The sequence below is a fragment of the Protopterus annectens genome, chromosome 13.part0, assembly GCF_019279795.1.
Source record: "Protopterus annectens isolate FY-2018-M chromosome 13.part0, PAN1.0, whole genome shotgun sequence".
NCBI lineage: Eukaryota > Metazoa > Chordata > Ceratodontiformes > Protopteridae > Protopterus > Protopterus annectens.
The window spans coordinates 768,660,002-768,677,014 of NC_056747.1; the positions used below are offsets into that span (position 1 = coordinate 768,660,002).

The window sequence follows — 17,013 nt, forward strand, 5'->3', positions numbered from 1 at the left end:
GCACAGTAGGGTTACGCACACATCATGGAAGTTCGCTGCACTGCCAGGAACTACAGAGAGTATAGCTGCTATCCTAACAAGCATGTAAACCCTCAGATATAGGATCCAAGTGCAGGTGATGCAGAACAGTGCCACGGCCCTGATCCAAAAAGAACATTACACCACCTTTAGCAGGCATCTGTAAAATGGACGATAATACAGACAAGGTACTGTGTCAGTTTATACAGAGAAAAATTTCACTTGTATGTAAATAAAATTCCCTAGAAATATAATCTGTAGGAGGTCATGTATGCAACATGCAGGAAGAATGACCAAAAACTTGGGAGCAGTATATCCTTACTAATTCATCTATGCACACCACCATCCCCACAACAGCTGCATGGTAGCTGGGATAGTGGAACAGAATGTGAAACATTTATTCATTCTGATCAGAGTAAAACATCTGTTGTTTCTGTCACACTTCTCTTACTATCAGACTGATGATATGCTAAATACCTGCCATGTACTTATCAGAGAAATGCAGTATATTGCCTTGTCAAATCTTTGTTTCAACTCCATTGGTATACAGCTTATGGCAAGTAGGCTGTTACACTAGAAGATGGACTGCTGAAGACCATACCATAATTAGTACAGGGAGTGCATCTATGATCACTGATAATTCAGTATCCGTTTAACAACGGCAGTGACATACATCTATCAATTCCTTCTTCCAGACAGTCTACAGACGTACTTTCATGTTCATATGAAAAAACAGCTGTTTAAAAAAAAAACAAAAAAAACCCCCCAAGAAAAATGATATCTCGGTCAAAGAAACATGACTAGAGTGTGGAAATGTGGGGCCGCTTTTTATAAATTGACAGCTTATCAAAGCCACACCGTGCCTATGTTCTTTATTTAAACTAAAGAAGCACATGTCATCACTCTTGCAGGCCTCATATATGTTATAGACTTTGGAGCAATGACAAGATCCACAATTCACAAATAGTGGCAACATTATCAAGTAACTTCTGAACAAAAGGAATGCATGTTTACATTTTATAAAATTGCTCTAATTTTCTAGTAAAATGTAATCACTGCATTCTTTAATAATACAAGAAAACACAGAAAACTACCATTCCCTTTACAAGTGAAGATCAGAGTTCCCATCTTGTATTGATTATCGATTGCCAAAACTGTTCCGTTTGAAGTGCTGCAGCCTTTTTAACAACACCACATAAAAGGATTTGCTGAAGAACTCATAAGCCTCTCTTGGGCAAGAGTAGGTTTCCAGAAAAGATTGATAATGCTCAGCTTTTTTAAGTAACTAGGAAGAGAGGTAAAAAAATCAGTTACATTTGTAAAAAGGTCCTGATTATCTCTCATACCTCTCAACCTCTCAGTGCAAAAAATCTGGACAAAGACTCACAGAATGAGGGGACAAAAGCCAAAAAATAGGGACACATTTTAAATATTGCTCTTATAAACTTAGAAAGTTGCTATAATAACAGAATTCATCTTAGCATGCATTTTTCTAAAGGATATGAAGTCTGTCTGAAACACAAGTGTACATTATTTATTGACTTCAGTCTGCACATCATCCCAGTGATTTGCCAGAAAATCACAAATTTTAGGAGGAACAGACCAAAAATATGAAGCAAAATTCTGGGCAATCTGCAAAAATCTGTACGGTTGAGAGGTATGCTCCACATCCAAAAAAAGAAGGTTGGTGGAATTTAGATTTAATTTATAAAACATGGGTATCATAGCTTGGGCAATTTTATAATCTCAGATTTGCCAACAAGCTTGAAGTTTGTCCCACCAGATGGAATGTTTATATCTGATGTCTGAGCAGTGGCCATTTTCTTACTGCCTACGGGAATCTGAAAAGTTCCTCCTTCCTCCACTGGACTTACACTGGGTTAATAGCCCAGCTGAATGAACAGGACGATTGCCTTGTGATTCATGCTTTCCTGACCAGTGGTCCCAGTCATCTCAGTCATTCCCTTTAGAGGCGACAATCTGGTCTGAGTGAGTATGCCAGCTGGCTGACCCTGCATATTTACCCACAAACATAACTCCCACTTACTAGTGGCTTGCAAGTTCCACTACCACTGGTCATGTAAGGGTATATGCACACATGCTAAAGCACACAAGTAACCCTCTGCCTGAGTGGTATATCATTGTGTAGTGTGGATTTGCTAGGCTGCTTTCTACAGGTGATACACCTACATTCCTTTGGGTATTTCCAGTGTGATGACCTGAACTGGCCCTCGGCACTGACTACTCACTCTCATTCTCCCCCGCCCAGCACTCCGATTTCCTGTGAAACTGATCAAACATGCGTTGTTTAGGCATACATACAAACATATATACAATAACGTCATTCTAGCCTGCCAATATACCAAAAGGAATCATTCCCATAATAAGTATTCATGTTCATGGGTAAATACTAAGCTGTCAGTCTGCAGACTTATAGAAGCCTAGCCAATAACCAGAGGTCAGAATCCAACCCTGTACCTTGTATGTGTGAGGTTAAAACTTTATTGATTATAATAACCCTCCCCTGTTGTTCTTAAAACTATCTAAAATAGGTCTTGTTCTAATAAAATTTGGTAATATATTCCATGCATCTGTTACTATCTCAGACAACCAATTCAAAATCTCTCATTCCTATATAATTTCCTGCACAAGTTGTCTGATAATTCTGTACTACTTTTTGATAATCCCAAACATTATCAGAGGTAGTTGTCTCTAAATTTCCTATATATATATATATATATATATATATATATATATATATATATATATATGTATATATAGAGTCTCTTCTTAAATGTCCTTATAAAACACTGTATAAAGTTCAGATAATTTTTATCTTTCATAATAACTTAAATTTTAACATACATGGATGCCTTTGGTATATTTTCACTGTACTTTTTCCAATTTATCCACGTTAATTTTCTTATAATGTTTCCATATTATTATTCTACATTCTAGTTGATATAATTTACAACCAATGCTTTCATCATTTCTGAGTGCCTAGACTTTATAATTTGTATACAGCCTATTGATTTATTATTGTCTTTAACCAAATGGTTGACATGATCAGAAAAATCTCAAAACTGAATCTACCGATAAACTCAGGTCTTCAGATGAATCTATCTGTCAATCACAGTGTGCTGTATTAAATATTCACCCTTCAAACTATGTCACTTGAATCTTTTTCATCTATTTATCAGCATATTATTATCCTGTGCCCAAATGGTCAATTTAGTCAAGTTCTTTTGCAGATATACCCTGCCTGTAACAGATGTAAAAGATAGATTTGAAAGATGCCCTGACTGTAACAGATGTAATCGGTTTAAACATTTTCAAGTCATCTGCATACAGACTATAGAACACCTCAAATGAAAACGTTCTGAAAGATACAATCTAAACAAGTATATGCCTAGGAGTCCTGTGGGACACCCTGAATGTAACCCCAAATTTCACCTGTCCTATGTCCTATGCTGACCGCCTCAAGGCCCTGTATGATAGTTGCCATGTCCTATTATGCAGCTATCCATCTTATCAAGAGTACACCAATACCTACTTGTTCTAATTTATCGATCATTGTTTTGTATATGACCCTATAAAAGTTACTTCTGTATAAATTATATTACTGCACACTTTTGCATTTATAGCTGTCATTATATTCATAGGTTCATAGGTGTTTCCTAGGCTAATGACCACAAGGGCCTTTTTAAGCCTAGTCATGCATCCAGAATCTCTGACAAGTTCTGACACCCTTGATAAGTGTAAGCATGGGTCTGGAAGATGAACCATTTACAGGTTACCTGTCTGCATTTGAGACATAGGTGTCAAACCAGGGATGAATTTCCTGTTTCCCATCCAGTTGTGCAGATTGCACTTGATTTGGGTTAGGGAGGAACTCTGCTTCACATGGATGGGGAGCCTGTTCCATAGACAGGGTAGTCTCTGAGATATATACCTATCTCTCCAGCAGGTTGTATTTATATCACAGGCAAGGTTTAAGTCTTTAGAATGGGTAATTCTGGTACTGTTTGTTTTGTGGATATACAGGATGTCCATCAGAGTGGGGTCTGACAATGCCTTGTATGCCAGGCATAGATCTCCCCTCAAAAGCTTGCAGGAGACAGAATACAGGGATAGGGCCTTGAGGCAGTCAGCATAGGACATATTACTTACACCCTGTATTCTTTTAGCAAGGAACCTCTGTGGACATTCCAGTTGTTGGATATGCCTGGTTAGGTACATACCAAAGGGGGCATTGTACTCAATGATAGGTCTGATGAATGCCAAATACAGTGGAACAATGACTTCCTTGGACTTAGATTCCATACCTTTGTTTATAAGTTGTGCAACATAGAGTGATTTCCTCACCACTGTAGACACATGATGATCAAAGGCTAGATTACTATCTATGTTTGTCCCTAAGTCCCTGACTACTGGGTCAACTCCAAGGGGTGTGTTGTCAATATGATGGTCACCAGGGATGCATGACTTCCCAAAGGATACTATTATGCATTTTTTTGGCATTTAGTTTTAGTCCATGGCTCTGACACCAGTTGTTTGTCTGTGTCAGCTCCTCCTGGAGAACATTTGTGTCAGTATGAGATTCAATGACAGCTCCTAATTTGCAATCATTTTCAAATTTAGTCAGCCAGAGACCACTGACATTAACACTGACTTCTGAGAAGTAAATGCCAAGAAGGAGGGGTCCAAGGACTGATCCCTGAGGGACTCCACTTGTGACCGGCCTCTTTGTAGAGGTGGACTCCCCAATTCTAACTTCCTGGGTCCTGTCTGCGAGCCAGTTGGCTACCCACCAGGTGACATATCGGTTTATACCTATCCTCTTGAGTTTGTCAACAATGCCCGAGTGGGATATTGTGTCAAATGCCTTGGCCAAGTCAAGGTTGGCAGTGTGAATGATTTTGCCCTCATCCATTGCTTTGGTGACCTTCTCAAAGAAGTCCACCAGGTTGAATAGGCATGATCTTCCCTTGATGAAACCAAACTGGGTTGGGTCCAGTGTCTGGAGGTTTACTATATCTCTATTGATCATCTCCATGATAATTCTTTCCATGGCTTTACATATAAGACTAGTGAGACATATGGGTCTGTAGTTTCTAGGTTCTGTAGATGGCCCACCTTTGTGCAGAGGGATGACTGTTGCCTTTCTCCATTCATGAGGCATGAAGTCTGTTTAAAGGCTACAGTTAAATAGTAATTCCAGAGGCCCTGATAGGTCATGTTTCATGCTATTTAGAAGGCATCCTGGGATATTGTCTGGGCCCATTGATGCAGTGTTCTTGGTCTTATAAAGAACATTAAGGACCTGTTCCTTAGTGATAGTAGGGAGAGTTATATTTGATGATATTTCCTGAGAGAAGGTTGAGGGGAGAGAGGAGTAAAGTTGGAGTTGAATTTATCAGCCAGGCGGTTTACTATATCTTCTGGTTCAGTATAGGTGGCTCCATTTACAATGAGCTCTGCACACAATTGTGTATTGCCTTTGAGGTTGCGGACATAGCTTAAGAATGCTTTGTGGTTGTCCTTGGCCTGGGAGGCCAAACCTACCTCAAATTTGGCTTTGGCAAACTTTATTTTTCCTCTGAGTTGTTTGTTTAGTTTGATGATAGTGCTTTTGTCCTGCTGGGTGCTGCACTTCCTACTTTTTGCGATGATTTTCTTCCTTCTGTTATACATCTGATTGATTTTGTGATTCCACCAGGGTGGCTTGTTTTTTGTGTTAGTTCTGTACTTCTTCCAAGTAGGTACAGCTGCCTCTATGCAGCTATTAACATGCTTGTACACAGTTTCTGTGAACAGTTCTGCATATGCAGAAGTGTTCTCAGGGTTTATAGGGGCATGACATTTTACAAGGTTCTCACTTAATAGCAGGAGGTTAGCCTTAGAATAGTTCCTGAATGTTCTCAGTTTAGCTGGGGGGGTCCAGGTTTTATTTTTACTTCAAATGAGACCATTCTGTGGTCTGACCTTACCAGGGAAGGCATTACAGTAGGGGTGTGCAGCATTCTCCCATATTAGTGAGGACCAGATCCAGTATGGTTGCACCCCTGGTTGGTGTATTAACTATCTGGTCCAGGGAGTTTGTGTTTAGAATATCCAGGAATCTCTGTGCATGTATGTTTGATGTTGTATAGGATTCCCAGTTAACAGTACTATTACAGAACATGATGTTACAGGTAGTTATAGATCTATTTTCAGCATATGCATGTTGATACATAGCTTCAAGTACCAACATTTCCATTTTTGACAATTTACCCAAAATATCTTTCTCCATTATTTTTTCACAACAACATTGTAAACTTCTGAATTTATATGACTTTAGGTTTGTCCTATTTCTTTTCCCTTAAAGACTGGTTTAACAAGTGCACATCTCCAGCTTTGAGGAATTTCCTCATACTTAAATGACCTAGTGAGTAACAGATGTACTGGTACTGTAATGTCATGCTGAAGTGCTTTCAAGTCATTATTAATAATGCTATCTCCTCCCTGTCTTTGGCTGGGTCCAGCGTGCATAGGTCTTTTTCAGTAAAATCTGTTTTAATGACAGTATCTTTAAGTTACATACTAGCACAACTTTATCAACTTTATCAACCTCTCTGTGGAGCCAAACTGTTTTATATAAGATTTTGTAAATATATCTATAATTTTTTTGTGTTTGAAAATAAAGCTTATCGGTACAGTGGTTCAGCAGTAGCATTGTTGCCTCACAGTAAGAGGTTCTCCAGTTCGATTCTTGGCTGGAGTGCCTTCTGTGCAGAATTTGCATGTCCACCCTGCGTTCATGTGGGTGTTCTTCAGCTACTCTGGTTTCCTCCCACGTTACAAAGACATGCATCTGGAACGTTTCTCGCCGGGCCTCTGCTGAAACTTGGCTTTGTTCCAAGTTGGACTTTTCCGCTAAACAAATGTTAAATAAATAAATAAAATAATTTGATAAATTGTGTATAGATTTTATATGTTTTTTCTATTATTACATTTTATGTATCTACAAAATGGTTTCCTATTATGTTTAATATATTTATATAAATTTTCTTTAAATGCAGTGTGAGACAAGATCAGAAAATTTTTATTTGTCTGTCCAGTATATTTATTTCAGTTTTATTTATTTTCTTATTTGTCTTTCTTGACGGGGAAATGTCCGACTGGGTAAAGCTTATTTTCAACGGAGGCCGCAGAAGAAAAACTCCACATTTAAGTTACACATGCTGCATACTGCACATTTATAATTGCAGTGTAAAACATCTGCACGAGTTTATTTACATGATTTTTAAATATTTCTTACATGAACATAGCATTTTAACACAAAAAAGAGAGAGATTAACATATACTGGCTAATTATTGAACAGAAAAATAAAATACAATAATAGTTAATGTATTTGTAGCATGAAAATTATGGAAATGAGCAGGAGGATAAATGGACAGAGGAGGAATTGTAGTTAGTGGTGGGGTGTGAAAGAAAGAGGAAAAGTAATAGTTCAGGAAATTAGTACAATATAAGGAACAGCGATAAGGTACAAAAGATTGGGAATCAAAGTGACTGTAAAAGTTAGAGAAAAGTAATCTGAGTAAAGCTATCCAGGTGAGTCGGAAGTACAGAGCCATCTTGGCATAGGCGCTGTTTAAGCAAAGTTCAGAAACTATTTTAAGTTTTCTATCTGTTTTAACTGTGTGGGGATTTCATTCCAGACTTTTGATACATAATGGAAGTACAGAGATTCTCCAGCAGTGTTGAATGTCTTACTGATAAATAGTATGAGTTAATTGCTAGAGTGAAGGTGTCTAGTGGATGACTAGTACAGTAGAGTATTTTGTAATGCTGGGCATTTTTCTGGAGAGTACAACAGGTTGTAGGCAATTATTAATTGTGAGTATGTCAACTGGTTTGGGAGTTCAAGCCAGTTTAACTCTTCTAATGCAAGGCAGTGGTGTGTTTTATAAGGTTGGTTGGTTGTGAATTAAGCTATTTTGTAGTAGCAGGAGGCTAGTTTAGTTTTATTAGTAGTGTTGAGATTGGTAAGAATAGGGGAAGCTTATAACAGCGAAGGAAGGAGGTAATCTTTGCTTGATGCTTGATCTTTCAGGTAGTGTTTGGCTTTATAGATGGAGCCAAGTTTTTTGGTGGATTTTTTTGATGGAATGAAGTATATGGCAATCACATTTGAGGATGTAATAATTTATAACTTTGAGTAGTTTAGTTTGGCTTATGGTTTCTAATTCTGTGTTGAGGTAATATGAAATGTGTGTTTTGGGTTAAGGTGCTGTTTTGAAGTAAATGGCATAAGCTTGTTTTTTAAAATTTTTTTTCATTAAGTAGCAAGTTAGAATTTTTTAGTCATATTTTAATGTCAGTGAAAGATTTTTGAGTGATTTTGTGTAATTTTGTTATGAAGAGATAAGAGCTGAATTGTTGGTGTAGTGTACAAGAGTGGCAAGTGTTGTTGCGCTATGAAGTTTATTTATGAAAATATTACATTACAGGGGCTGAGTATTGACTCTTGGGGAACACCAACAAAGATTGATTGAGATGCTGAAAGGTTTTGTTGCTATTTAGTTTCCTGATGATGATAACTGCGAAACCAGGAGAGGGGGTGGTAAGTGAGACCTAGAGTTGCAAATTCAGAAAGGAGCTTTAGGTGGGCCACTGTGTCAAATGTTTTGGATAGGTCAAGTAAAAGTGAAGAAACAAAGTTGCCATCATTTCTGTATTGGTTTACCATGTTGGTGGAGTTGAGGAGGGCAGTAGTAGCATAGGGGTTGCCACCTTTTCATATTCCCAAAGTGGGATAATTTTTGTAGAAACGTGAGATTTTACAGGACAAAACATACCAATGGCCAGTGCAAAGGACAGAACTTCACTATTTTGCAAGACTAAAAGCTTATTCTTGAAGCATTTGGGTTGTGTATGCTATTTGTATAACATTTAGGTGATTCAGGTACAAAATAACTCCTTTATGCAAGTTTAAAGAAAATCTTTTTTCACAGTGCACAATTGCCCAACAGAGAGACTGTCCCTCACAGAGAGGAACAGGTGGTAACTCAATAGCAGTACAGTGACTGGGCCTGAAACTATGCTGGGTATTGGAGAGGAGGTTGTGACTGGTTATATGTTTCATAAGCTGAGAGTAAAGGGATGATAGGGTAATGATAGATCTATAGTTTGCAAACTCTGTTGAAGTGCCTCTTTTGTGAAGAGTATAATAATGGATTTTTTCCATATTGATGGGACATAGTTTCCAGTTACTGACTGGTTGATTAGAATGGTGACGGTGAAGGGTAGTGGTTCTGCACCTATCTTGAGGAGCTCAGTATGAAGGTTATCGGCAGCTGAGGTTGTTGCTTTTAATTTGGCAAATAATTTTTTATGGTTGATGTTGGGACAGGCTAAAAACTAAAAGTTGGGGGGGGTGAAATGAGATGGTCATTGATTAATTATAGAACTGACTGAATAAAATGAGTGTTGAACTGAATGACCAATGGACTCTTTGCCGTTTGAAGCAGAAGGACAGGGTGTAGTGGTATGGCCAGGGTGAAATAGTTTATTTAGAGAGAACCAAAAAAGCTTTGGTTGTTTTGGTGCATTTTTTGGAGATCACTGTAGTATGATTTTTTGTCAGATTTAACAAAGCTCTCAGTACAACTTCTGAGATAGCTAAAATTTTGGTAGGCATGTTGTGTTTTCTTCTTATATCATTCTTTCCATGTTTTATCTCTTCACAACATGAGCTGTTTAGTATCTTTTATCAGCCATGGTTCTGTGTTAGTTTTTACCCTTCTTGTCCTAACTGATGCTAAATCGTTTAGTACTTTTAGGAAGGTGTAACTGAAAATGTGAGTAACTGCTTCATCTAGGGCCATAACTCTTAATACATTCCAGTTGTAGTCGGAGAGAGCTGTAACAAATATGTCTTTGTCAAACCTGGTTAAATCGAGTACTTGTTTATAAATTATTTGTTTGGGTGAACCATGTTGTTGTCTTATTACATAGGTTGGGAGGTGGTCACTAATAGTATCTGATAAGCAACCAGAGGATTTTATATTATGGGGTTTGTTTGTCAACATCCAGTCCAGTGTGGGCTCACTGTTAGTTCTTTTGCTGATTCTGGTGCTGGACCTTATTAGTTGGGTAAAGCTAAATATGTGAATAGAGTCATTGGGGTTGCTGCTGTTTATGGAATGCCAGTCTATATTTTGGTCACCTAAGATGAAGGTTTCCTGGGGGATGTCAGATATCCAGTGCGGGATATTTTCAGCTGTGGTAATGTTGTTGCCTGGTGGGATGTATACTGCTCAGATACATATAGATTTATTTTGGTTAATTTAGAGGTATGCAATCAGAAACACATCATTATTAAATTTTGGGATATTCAGATGGACGGCAGTTATTTCTAACTTATTTTTTTAAAGACTAGCAATACCACCTACTCTTTTAAGTTTTCTGTCCATTCTGAGTATGTTGAAACCTAGGGTAATAATTTTGTTGTCAGTTATTTCTTGTTTTTGTTAGGTTTCAGTGGGGATTAGAACGTCTGAGGAGTTAAAATCTAGACATGCATGGATAGCATGAATTTTGTTGCAGATGCTTCTGAGGTTAATGTAGAAAAGAATGAGGTTAAATTCATACCTGATGGCAAAATTGTGTTGGGATCATTGGAAATTAGTAGGTTGGCTGTGGTGGGCAGTTGATGTATGAGTCTGGGGTTAGGGTGAACATCTCCACTAAGTTTCAGGATGGAGGTGGGGTGAATAGAAGTACGGGGTCATTTGTATTTGTATCTGACTTTCAGTACTGAATTGAAAAAGTGCTTTTCTTAACTTTAATATATCTATAAGAGAACAGATCTGAGCATGTACATTAGACAGACAGAGGGAGAGAAAGAGAGGATGCCTTGGCATAATGGTTAAGGTCTTTACTTCTCAGCTATAAGGTACATGATTGATTCTGACATCTAGTTCTTGGCTAAGTGTGATAGTCTGCAGACTTATAGCCTAGTATTAACCTATGAAATGCTATGAAAATAAATGCTTGATATAATTAATGTATGTGTTTTGTGATGGAGTTGGGATATGATGTGGGAATATTATGGTAGTTAGTGAGGTGAGCTAGTGTTGTGAGTGTACAAAACAGTAGCAACTGACTTACTGCCTTTGTGAGTTGAGATGGTAAGAGTTTCAGTGGTGGTTAGAAGAAAGTGGTGGTTTGCTAAGAAGATGGCTGTGTGGTGTATTAATTAAAGGAGTGTTATGAGGAATGGAGAGAAAGAGGTACAGTAAAGGGTGGGCACTTGTTTGCAGGGTGGTATATAGATAGTTAAACGAAAACCACACACCGACTCAAAAACATGTTTATTTCATCATGGTTTGGTGTTTCCTACATTTTAACACATCTCTTGGACTATTTACAGATTTTTAAATATTTGTATATGTAATTTCTGAGTCTGACCACATGGGGTCTGTCATCTTAAAGTGATTCTGATTGTTTAGTCTGCCTCTAGGTATCCCACAATGCAGTGCTTGTCTATAAAAAAATTACATCACGCAGGCATCTTTCTTCCTAAAGTTCCTGTCACTGCATTGATTTTACATGCATACACTGCTGTCTTTCAGTCAGTTTTAAGTAACATTTAATGTCATTCAGTGACTACTTAAAACACAAACAGTGCAAATACCACACAACAGAATTTTCAAAGTGCTTTTTACTGTTGCCTCTTTTTAGAATGGCTAAATTGAAGTCTTTTGTGAAACCTGAAATGTACTACTTTGGCTCATCTCCCATCCCCCTTCACACCTAACTTCCCTAGCTGTCAAACTGTTAAGGGTAATTTGAGATGTTACCTACGGTGATTGACAGCTCAGAGCAGGAGACTTGACTCATGTACTGTTTCCCTGTTCTAGCATTTACTTTCTATAGGGGTAAGGGAAGGACCAGGGAGCTGTGACATCACAGCATGGGTGGGTTTTTAGGATGGTCATGGTGATGTCAGTTTGGGAAGAGAATTGGCCATAAAAGTACCTGTAGTCAATGGCCTGGATGACATCAATTAATTGAAGACTGCAGCAAGCTTTTCCAGGGCAGGATAAACATTTTTTGAAAGTGAAACCACCAGAGTATAGTAAAGTACTTTTCTAGTGGAGCGAAATAGTCGATTTAAAATATTTAAAATGTTGAATTGTTTTTTATTCACGGCAGGGACTGTAAATTGGGAGAAAAAGACAGAGAAGTTGAGCATTTAATAACAGACTCCTGCTGTTGTTCTTTAAGGTAGTAGAGAGTACTTAGGTTATATGCAGAAAGCTGTATGGTATGAGTTTGTTGGCGGGGGGAGGTGAAGAAGTGAGTAGTGTAGAGAAGAGGAAGGAGACAAAAAATGTGTGTTGATGAGAAGGATATCAGTCCAAAGTAGTAGTTATATGAGTATCTAAAAAGTGCTTTTGCGGTATTGATATGTATTTGTGTGCGTGTGTCAATATATGTATATACATATATAGATATAGATACATAAATATAAATCTCTCTCTTTCTTTATATACATATATATTAGAATTTACATGTGTGTGTGTGTGTGTGTGTGTGTGTGTGTATGTGTGTGTGTGTGTGTGTGTGTGTGTGTGTGTGTACAGATGGATGAATAAGGCGTTGGCATGTGTTGATATATGTATGTAAAGCAAGTTTTAAGTCTGTGGAATGCTCTGCAGCAGGAATTGCCAGAAAACTGAAAGTGGAAAAGGGTTTTTAATGTGCACGTCTTTAAGGGGTGGGTAATATGTACTAAATTGTGGGAGAAGTTAAAAGGGAATAAATGTAAGGGTCTGGCAGTGACTGGGGAACAGCGGTTGGAAAGGGAGCAAAGCGGGTATTGATAAACAAAAACAGTAGCAGGAGACAATCAGTCTATGCAGTCAACTTTAGCATTAGTAATGGTAAAGAGACCCATTTAAAATCATGTAAATTGAGAATTATGACTAAAACTGCTTAGATGTTAGTTGGGAACATGCAAACTCATTCCTAGCCCAAATTAAATTGGCTAACAATAGATAAACTATTAAAGTGTGCGTTTCCTCAGCCTGAAATGATGCAGTTGCTTTTACAAACAATTAACTGAAAGATGCAAACCTTGCTAACAAATAATTTAACTGGGACTGCAACCTCTGTTCTCAAGAAGTAATGAAGACATACAACAGAGTTAACTTGTAGATGCTACTTTACATGCCTTTTCAAAGGAAAAGCAGAATGTTGTAATCAGGGGGAGCAATGCCTTGTTGTTTATTGTAAAAGAAAAACCCAAACTGTATTTTGAAGTTAAATAAAAGTGAAATGTGGTAACAAAAGAGCAATTAAGATGCTAGTTTCTAAAGTAAAGAGTCAAAGACACAGCCAGAAGCAGTGTGCTGGTTTATAATGAAAGGAACAAGAAAACGGAATTCATTGACTGTTTTGCAGCTGAGTTTTTTTTTTCTATCATGCATTGCCATATACAAAGTTATAGTTCCACCTTGTTCTCATTTCTTGTATTTTTTCTCTCATCTTAACTAAGTATGTTGTTCTTATGGAAATATTTCCTCCTGACCTTGTGTGCCTAAATCTCTCTCTCAAAACTTGCCACATTCCTTCTGCAGTTTTTCCACTGATTGCATCACTCCAGTTAGTTTTACATAGTGACTGTTCTGCTTCCAGAGAGTCTGTTATTAATATTATGTGCATTGGTTTAGATTTCAGTTTGGCAGAATTTTCTAGCAGTAATTTAACCTTTATAACCCTATAATCACTGCACATCAAAGATGGTAAAACTTGATATGAAGTAACAATCATTTCCTTCGAACACAAGCAGTGTCTGGTAGGTTTGTTTACAATCTGCAGCAATTGTTGTTCCTGAACATAAGCTGCAAATAATTTCCTTACTAATGTTGTAGAATCAATATTATTCCAGCCTGTTTCTGGTAAATTTAAGTCTACAGTTACTATTGTTCTCTCCTCCTGTGTTTCATGCAAGAAATGTATGAATTCCTCCAGGTCATCAGCACTAGACTTTGGTGGTCTGTACACTCCAACAATTGTTATATGTTCCAGGATTGTCTTTATTGTCACAGTTCACAGCGTATGGTTTTGGCATGTAATTAATCACAGATCTCATAACAATTGTTGATCCCTATCATAACACCACCTGTTTTCTTGTTGTTATGTCTGTTACAGTAAAAAAATTTAAACCCAACAAAACTGATTTATAGTCATTTTTCTTTAGCCATGTTTCACAAACAAAAACAACAATTTTATGTGACTGTAACAAATTTTCCAATAAAAACTGTGTTTCTAATGCTTCTAGCATTAGGAGCCAGCACAGATAAATCACAGTCTGCTATATGAGAACTGTTAAATTTCTGACCTGGAAGTTATCAGGGTTTTTTATCCCTGTATGGCATGAGGCTGAGACAGCTTGACATGAAAGAAATTAAGCTTCTTGGTGCTAAGCCTACTATAGTTTTTGTATTATTCTTGTATTTTTGTACATTTTTAGTCACAACAAGCTTGGCTGCACACCACATCAATGACTATAATTGTATCGATCAGTACTTTAATGCAGCAACTTCTTTTGCCTGGTAACTTCTTTTGCCTGGTAACATTTTTAAGTGCTGTCTGGATTATTCCTGTATGTTTTATTGAATGATGCTTTATAACATTTGACCTATGGCTAGTCCATCTTTCTCTCCAGTCTTCCCCTCTCTCTTTTGAGGTCTCCTAAAGATCAAGGAAAAATAGGTTTCCACAAGAAAAGAAACCATGGCTTAAAACACAATACCAAGAAATGCATTATAGTACCCTTTGGGAAACTGTCCACCCTGGGTAAACTATGTCATCAATGAAACACCTCTTAAAGTTGATTCACTAGTCAAGGATCTGGGAACTCATGTAGACAGTAACCTAGCCTTTGACCAACATGTGTCCAAGGAAATAAGAAAATCCTTCTGTATTGCCCAACTTATAAACAAGGGAGTATAATCTTGCTCCAGAGAGGTCATCACACCATTGTACTTGGCCCTCATCAGACCCATCATAGAGTATAATGCCTCCTTCAGTATGTAACTGACCAGACACATGCAGCAGCTAGAATGTCAACAGAGATCCCTTACAAATAGAATACAAGGAGTAAACATAGTATCCTTCACTGATCACATAAAAACTCTGTCTCTTTACTTGGTATCATACAAACTTATAAGTCTATGAGATTATCTTTGCCTGGCATACAAGGCATACATGGATCCTGTTTTGATGAACATTTTGCACATCCACAAAACAAGCAGTATCAACTACTAGATTCAAAGGCCTAAATTTTGCTTGTGACGTAAATAGGACATGTTGGAGAGATGGATACATTTCTCAGAGAATTCCCATTCTGTGGAACAGACTCCCCATCCATGCGCAGTAGAGTTCCTCCATAAGTCTATTTAAGTGAAACCTGGACCAATGAATGGGTAGTCAGAAATTCATCCTTGCTCTGGCACCTATGTCTCTGATGGACAGAGGCAGTTAGTAAATCAGTTTCTATAAAAATCAAAATAGCGGGTCATATTTGGGTTGTATAGCAAGGCTTATAAGGGCCCTAATGGTTGTTAGCCTAGTCTACAGCTATGAACCTGTGATATCATTGGACAGTCTTACAGATTTAAGAAAGGCAGCCTGATGTAACAGTGCATGGTAGTCTTTCTGAAGTCATATTAGTTCCACATCTCCAGAGATAGCTGAACATCACTAGTTTATGTTTTATGCTAGGTGTTTTTCCTAGGATAAAATAATAGGAAATAATGGCTACAGAGAACTTTTTCTGCCTGCAGCTAGGCAGCAGGAATGGCCATTTGGGGATTTAGGCTCATTTTCATCAAGACTCAAGTCAGTGATCAGTTTCAGTGCTATAAATAATCGAAGATTTCAGTTTCTATAGAACAGGCCTAAATTGCAAATTTGGAGTTTGTACACTGCATGAGTCTACACTGAGAAAAAGATACAAGATTTACATTAAGGGCTGCATCGACAGCTGTAGTTAGGGCCAAATTTCTTTGATAGAATGTTCCTTTTAAGAATATTACATTAAAACGTTGGCACAGACCTCATGAACCAAGATATTAAGAAGATAAAAAATGGAGCAGAGAGGGCTTCTCTTGTGTTTAGCTTAAATAACTTAACACTTAAGTTTTACACAGAGCTTTGTTTATACAACTTGGCTTAATGCAATTGCGGATGTTACATCTTCTGTCAAGCACTCTAAAATACATTTTTAAGAAATTCCATAACTGAATCTCCTTTGTTACTCTGTCATTCAAATTATTAATGGGAAGATACCTATGATGTGTTTAAACAAATCATAAAAAAAATCAGTATATGTGCTTGCTGATGGGCAGTGGATGTGGAATAACCACCAATGCATCAAAACTACAATAAGCACACACCTAATATTACAGTCTGGATACTCACAAAAAATAAAGCCACATTTATATTAAGAAGCAAGGTCAACTTTACACACTCTGAGGGTGCTTTATGTGAAGCTTTCACCCAAGGGTATATAAATAGCACTGAGCAGTGTGTAACTGCAGTCCATACCAGAATGCATATAGTACTGAAACATTTAACCTTCTGAATAACTAGTGAATGACGTTGTGTAGGCTAAAGCACAAAACAGCAATCTACCTGAGTGGTACATCATTATACCACAGAAGAATTAAGCAGCATGTAAAATTAGCCCATTTAGAAAGATGGCATTTAAGACAGAACCCATGTAGTGCAAATTTCAATGGAAAGAAACTTGCATGTGCATGCAACTAGATGAAAACAAAGATGAAAGTGGCTGACAGCACAATATCTTCCTAATTAAATTTAAAAAGATCTGCAAGCAACACTACAGCTTTCCAAAATGACAGATTCTTGTACTTGAATTGTTTTGTGCAGTTCATAATCATCTGTTGCATGGTGCTAGAAATTGTTCAGGACAG

The 17,013-nt window shown here is 37.5% G+C and overlaps 1 protein-coding gene across 1 annotated transcript in view; it reads right to left on the reverse strand.

The window, feature by feature from the left end:
- The window catches only part of SLC6A4 (solute carrier family 6 member 4), a 726,628-nt gene that overhangs the window by 582,144 nt on the left and 127,471 nt on the right, over nt 1–17,013 (reverse strand). The window lies entirely within an intron of this gene.